The sequence below is a fragment of the Rhinolophus ferrumequinum genome, chromosome 2 (genome assembly GCF_004115265.2).
Source record: "Rhinolophus ferrumequinum isolate MPI-CBG mRhiFer1 chromosome 2, mRhiFer1_v1.p, whole genome shotgun sequence".
Taxonomy (NCBI): domain Eukaryota; kingdom Metazoa; phylum Chordata; class Mammalia; order Chiroptera; family Rhinolophidae; genus Rhinolophus; species Rhinolophus ferrumequinum.
The window spans coordinates 32,653,554-32,661,143 of record NC_046285.1 but is presented as its reverse complement, the minus strand read 5'-3'; positions in this window follow the sequence as shown (position 1 = coordinate 32,661,143).

Sequence of the window (7,590 nt, the reverse complement as noted above, 5' to 3'; positions counted from 1 at the left end):
TGTTTTTGTTTTGGCTTTTTAATATTTATAGGTTTATGTCTGTGCATGATAGGGATAAAACCATTTTCCATGCTGTCTAAACTCTTTCACTATACATCTGTATTAACACAAATAATTTGCACAACAAAAATTTGAAATGATTGGGACTGTAGGTTTCTTGTCCCATACTGTTAATTTCCATCAGAATTGAACACAATAAGTGTATGCTGAGCAATAAAATGCCTGAAATTTTGATTGATGATGAAAGCCATAGCAAATTAGAATGCTAATGGACATTTATATGTATGTATATATGGCTATATATGTCTTTATATATGTATATGTGTATGTATATGTATATGTTTATGTATATAAATATATTTTTGTTGGCTTATAAAACATCGAGACTAAAGCTGGCTCTTAGAAGCTCAATTTAATTGTCCTCAAACATGAAGAAGCTTAGTATTATAGACAATTTATCTTTTCTGTCTTGAAAAAGCACATGACTCTTTTAAGACCATTCAAATGTTATAATATGGTGATAACATTCTGATGATTCCCTCCTATCTCCACTCTCATAAATTATAATTCTTTCCCTTATTTATTCTGTATCTTTATCTATTAAAATATCAAACCACATTATAATTATTTGTGAGTCTATCCCCTCCAAAGTTGTACGGATTACTCAATCCTCAAACAATAATGTTATTCTAGAACATATGCTTTTCATGTGAAGGTAAAAATAAATATTAGTTAGTTAGTGATAGCGACGTAAGAAAAGTCCAAGCGTGTAGAGATCTTTATGTTTATTTGAGCCAAACAGGATAATTGATGGGAAGCAAATTCTCAATGGATTAAGATAATGATCCAGAGAAGGACTGGCAGTTTTGTAGTTTACTTTGCACATTAGAATGGAGGAGATGTCAGGAGGGTTACACGGAATCCATTGGTGGCAGAATAGGGGGGTGGGAGAAAGAAAAATGGGTAAATCTTTGAGACTGGATGAAAAGTAAAATGGAGAGATACATAGTTCTTTTACCTTGGTGAGCACAGAATAGTTAATAATCAACATTTTACAGTGCATAGAGATGGAATTCAGGGATCAAGAGAACAACAAGGCATTCTGTAGTCTACTTCTCAGATGCTTGGGTTGTACCTGAGGGGTCGGGAAAAAGGGGATTACTCTGCCATTCCAAGGGCATGTTATCTTAGATGCAAAAAGACAATAGATAGGCTCACTTAAGGGGAAGACTGACCTTTGTCAAGGAAGCTACAGGCCAAGGATGTGACTATGGCCCTGACCCACTTTTAGTTAGAAATTTTTATGTTCAGACCATCCTATGTGGTTAATTTCAGTCTCCAAGTTTGTAGGTAGGGCCTGACATGAAGGTCTCCCTTGCACTTGTCAGGTTTAGCATGTGGCCTTTTTTTCATCCACAGTGATTAAGAAAATAAAGGATGGCTATATAACAAATAATATTACTGGTAAGAAAGTTATGCTCAGCCTCCAAGATCCCTAACTCTAAGTGCAGTGATCTCTCCCTCTGTATCAAGACAATTCAAATGAATGAGGAATAAAAATTCACTGGGATGGGGGAAAATGTATCACTCTTTGGACTTCAAGAAATTATATGGATTTTAGAATATTTCACAGTAGTGAAATTTTGTAAATTAGTGAAATTTTGTTAATTTCATAAATATTTATATCATCCAAATTTAATTTCACATTTTTTGCTAATTTCTTTTTTCCTACATATTTTCAACATGCTTAATATCTCACTTTTCAATCTTGTTTATTTTTCACTATCCTAGCATTCTCATTTCTGTAATCAGTACTTTCAAATTCATTTTACATACCATTAACTTTTAAAAAATAGAAAATATTGGCTTTTTACAAAATAATATATAATATGTATATTATAACAATGATCAAACAAGCATAATATTACAAGTTTACTTACCAATCAGCTTTAGGAATGTAATATTACAGTTCTGATAAACTCTTAGAATAACTTTCAGACTACATTTCTCTCATAAACTCACAAAACAATCATTAATATAGAATCTAATGGAAGATTTTGTTTCTAGCTTAGTATTTAGATTCTTATGTAAGCAAATTTGCTTTGGTTTATCTTAAACTTTATAGATTTATAACATGCATGTCTAAAGAACTTTAACCCTTTTCATAATTTATTGTTTCCATAATTTCTCTGCTTTCTGGCTTCTTTTTATGAATTTTCATACTTAATGGTTGACACTTTGAAGTGAAAATTCTATGGATGTTATTTGTTATTAGTTTACTGAGACATTTTGCTTAAGTATTGCACCTGATGTCAATTAACAGTACGTTTACCTCCCTTCTACCAGTCATGATCCCACATCACTCCATTTCACTTAATTTTCTAAGCAATCCTGCATGCATTATGTTATATGTTTCTCATGTCACCATTATTAAAATCATGTATTCATGTCTGTAAAAGTTTTACTATCGGTAATTTCTTCTGAGATTATCACTCTCTTTTCTCTTTTCTACATTTTCCACATCATATATGATAAATAATTGCCTAATCAGAATGAAAAGTCCAGATGATAACAAAGCATTTCACATGTGTAATATGTGGACTACGTACCACATACACTCATGTTCATATATCATACCAGGAAAACTACTGTCTAGGCTTTCTACAAGTGTGAATAGTAAAGAAGCTGTGAGGATTCAAAAACTTTTCAAAACCTCTGAATTTTACCAGGGAACTCTGACAACTAAGCATGTGTTGCATGCTTACCAGGACCTAGGGACAACACTCCAGCTGTGAGCAAATAGAAAACTAAGGATTTGGGTTTCAATAACAGTCCCCGTGATTTCACAAGTACAAAAATACACATCATCTCCAAAGAAAACCACCACATATGGTCTTCATTTATTTGTGCATTAGAACATCCAAGGTCAACATATTAACACCAGCAATCATTGGATTTCATTAAAAGGTATACTTCAGAAGCAATAGAAATGAAAAAAAAAATGTGTTGGCTCCACCCAATAAGAGATAAAACAAGACCTGATTTAATGTTCCCATTTAAATACTCTCAGTTTGATTTCCTTGGATCAAATGAAAATAGTTTGGCTTAATGCTAATGATATCTGAAATTAATTGAGGCATAAATATTTTCACCTTATATTTAGGGAATGAAATCAATTCCAAGTTCAATGCTTCATTTTGGCTTCTGATGTTTTTAATAATACAGTTTTATCTTTTCTTTGCAACCTTCTCTGCTATTATTGTACAGAGTTAAACTCCAAATCCAGTCAGGCAGAATTCCGCATAGTCATTCTATACTGATGATTGGCAGACTGCGGCCCACTGGCCAAATTCAGCCTATGGCCAAATATATATATATATATATACAGTTCTCCAGCAAAGAATACAGTTCCACATTTTTATATGGTTGGGGGAAAAAGGAAAACATGACAGAGGCTATATGTGGCATGTTACAAATCTAAAATATTTATTTCTTAGCTTTTTACCTAACATGCATATCTCTATACCTTTTTGCTTGTCCTTTCTAGGAAACTGTTTCTCTCCAGCATCTGCTAAGCCCTAATGCCAGTCATACTACTTTAAGACCAATTTGCATTCTTCACCTTCAATAATTAATAAGTATAAACTATATATATTTGATTCCTATTACACTAGTTTTTAGTACTACAAAATAGCACTTTAGTTTTATGTTGACCCTTTCAGATATATTAGTTTTGATTCTCCAAATAAACTGTAAGGTCTTCATGGGCTAGAACTGTGTCTTCAGTCAAGAACACAGCAAGAATTTCTTGAATACTTACTCGTGAGTACTCATTTAATGCCTTTTAAAACTATGTCTTGGCAATCAGCATATAAGCTTATTTTTTATATGTTTAACTTCTATCTTGTCTACATAAGGACTATTAGATATCCTCATTTCTAGTCTAGAGACACCCCAAAATGCTAAATGTATCTTCAGAAAATGTTAAATCCATCACTCTCCTTTCCTTGAGGAAGGTATTAAACATAATGTAATGTTTATATAGTAGATATTAATTCAAAGTTTTAACTCAGTGGACAGTTCTTTCTTGTTTCTATTAACACAGATACGACATGACATTGATAATAGAAATAAATAATCCCCATTTCATTCCAAATAATTTGTATTTCATTGGGCTTATTTTTTATTTCAAGTCATATCTTTTTTATGATATTGTGTGAACGGTGACATTAAAATAAAATTACATTCCTTATTTGCATTTTATCATGTCAAGAGATATGTGAGGCAAGCTAAATGGATAAAACACCTTTTTTAACATTTAAATATTTGATATTCATAGTTGAAAGGCAACATAGCATAGTTATTAAGAGTAAAGATTTTAAAGCTAAATAGCCGGCTCTAAATCCCTTTTCTTTACTTAGTGGCTATATGGGCTAGGGAGATAACTTGTCTGCACGTCAGTTTCTTTTCTGTATATTGAGGATAATAAAATCTACACCACAACATGGTTATAAGTATTAAATAAATTAACATATGTGTAATTTTTAAAACAATGTCTGTTCCATAATAAGTGTGTAAAAGATAAACCAATAAACAAATATACATTCCCCAAAATAAGATTTAATTAGTGCTTTTTTTTGGGATTGCATATATGGTATTTTAAAAAACTTCAAATAATTAATCCACTCATTTGCCATAACAAGAGATCAGCAAAATGATCCTATCATAACTTCTGTTCCAGTTTTTTGGTTTCTTTTTTTTTAAGCATGTAAGATCAACATTTACCTGACTATCGCTCTTCCAAGCTAAATTACTTTTACTTTTATGAAACTTGAGTAATGAATGGAAAAAGAGACTAGAAATAATGGAGTAGATGTTTATTAATTTTATAGAATAGACGATTTATGATTTTGGGTGTTGAAACAGCCATCCCCTTAATTAAAATAAACTAGTTGCATAAATTATAGTAAAGCAATTAGCCTTCCATGAGTTGTTTCTTCATTTGACTATTGAAAACATGAACTACCTAGCATGGGAAAAAAATAAAACAAACAAACAAATTTGACATACAAAGCAGAAGGCCTGAGTTATAAGGTCTGCTTATGTAATAAAATCTTTGTGTTCATAGACATGTCACTAGAACTGGGCCACTGTTTCTTCAACTGTGAAATAAGGCACTAATAAGACTGCAATTACTAAGACTGATATTGTGATAAATGAAAGGTGAGGTTGAAAAGGGTCCATGGAGAAGTTTATCAGAGCTAAACTTGACAACAGAGATAAGGACAATAAGCTTAATTGCCATCATTTTTTCGTACAAAACCAGAGAGAATTTAAGAATATTTTTCGAATAGTTAGGCAATATGTATTTTGTAAGAAAAGTACTGAAAGCAAAGTTACACAGTAACCAGCAAGGCCACCATCAGGAAAAACAAAATCAGAGGTTCTCTGAAAAGGTTAGCTGAAATGAGAATTGCTAGTTACTTGCAAGGTATGGAGCCTAAAACAGGAGATGAAAAGCTAAACACAGGAGTAAGTGAAACTCAAGGTTATTTTCACTTTCCCAGATAAAAGAATACAAATATAATGAGTCAAATTTTCTCAGACAGGTAGTTTAGCCACTCATATAGATATTATCCAGTTGGTTGATAAAAAGCTAAGATTATTCACTCCTTTGTTAATTTATTCATGCATACATTCATACAACAAAAAATTGAATTGCAATGTATTTTCATACCCAGTTTTTCATTGTTCTCAGATTGCTCATTTTCTTTTGCAGACCATTCTTGGTTTTGGAAGCACTATACAGAAGGTGCCAAACAAAAAAAATGTACACACATTTTAAGGAAAAAAAAAACTGTATTAAAATTGTAATACTCAATATATACCAGTAACAAAAGATGAATACAAGTCATGTATATGCATTTTTTGGCACCCCCAGTATATCACTCAAATCTTTACCAATGATAAAATGGGCTGTTACTATCATTTCTGCTTTTTTAATTAGCCCAATTTCCTCTGAAGTTTTGTTTGATTCGTATACCCTGCTTCTATTATTTATGTGAATGAAATACCCTTATTGGAATAGGCAATCTGCACAATTTCAACTGTATCTGAGACCCCTGAATAAGAAGGAGGAGTCAGTGAAAAGAAGTCAGGAGCTATCAACTAGCAGAATTTCTTACACACAGGTAGGTTGGAGCATCAATATTTGCCAAACTGAAGAGAGCTTTACTCTGAAGATGAAGCAGTTTATTTTCCTACTTGGAAGGACTGCCTTTTTAGTTTTTCTTTATCCTCTGAGAATTGCTTCCCATTTTGCTGTCCCTCTCATTCATGACCCAGCAGGTACTTTCCTTAGTGAATTGCCTTTTGCAATTAGCCTGAGAACACAAATTCTGGCTGATGTAGAATCTCCTTTGAGAGAAAGGGAGACTGTTGACTGATTTGAAAACTTCTTAGGGCTGATCCAGGGATTGTTGCAATTAACAACAGTTTCTTAGTATCCAGCTTCATCTGTTTCTTCAATTTAAATCTGGTAAAATCTTCTTTCTATAGTTTAGGAGTTTTTATCATAGCTGGCTTCCATTTCCCCCGTACTTTTATATTTCCGTATACTTGTTTCAGTTCGGGTGGATGGAGAGAGAGATTAAATTTGTGGTTGGCCATTTTGAACTAAAAGTATAAATTTGAAATTCAGACTACACTGCCAGGAAGTGTATAATTGTGTTAGGAAAGACTAATGATAGAAACTGATAAATCAAAAGACTACGGTATTGATGTAATTAAGAGGTAAAAATGATCTGAGCTAAGGCAGGAATACTAGAAACAGAAAGGGACAGCTGGATTTGGGAGACATCTCGGAGAAAACACCCAGTGTCAGATAATTATCTGAAGAAAAACAATAAGGGGAAGAGAGGAATCAGAATTTACTTCCCAAGTTACCTGCAGTGGTTGTCTAAAAGTGAAATACTCTAGACACAGAATACAGAATTGGAATAGAGCATGAATGGGATAATTTGCTAGTGGACAAAAATATGAGTTAATTTCTGGAATTTCTTGAACTATGTGTAATTTTAGACATAACAATATTGCTGTCCAGAAGGTAGTTGAATGTGTAATAAACTGTTACAACAATTGTAAGACAGATGAGTTTTAGCAAAAAAGACAGGCGTGAGGATTCCACTGTTTACGCTAGGGAACTGGACATGCTTTGTATGAGTCATTGTCAGCTCGTCCACAGTGGGATTTTTTACTAGAATTCTATAGGATGCTTCTGGGACTTCCTTGTACATAAATTGTTAGTAGTAAACGAGGTAGAACACTTACTGAGATGGAAGCTAAAAGTGATTTTCTTGACTTCAAACACCATAAAATAATTTTGCTTGTTTGAACTTTATGTAAAAGACAACATGCATTTTGTAATCTTTTGTTTCTGGTTTCTTTCACTCAAGAATATATTTTTGAAATTTATCCATGTGGTTGTAGGTAGTTGTAATTTATTCATTTCAGTATTATACAGTGTATGAATACAACAATCCATTCTTTTGTTTGTGCACTTTTGGGTAATTTTCCCGTTTTCAGTATCAT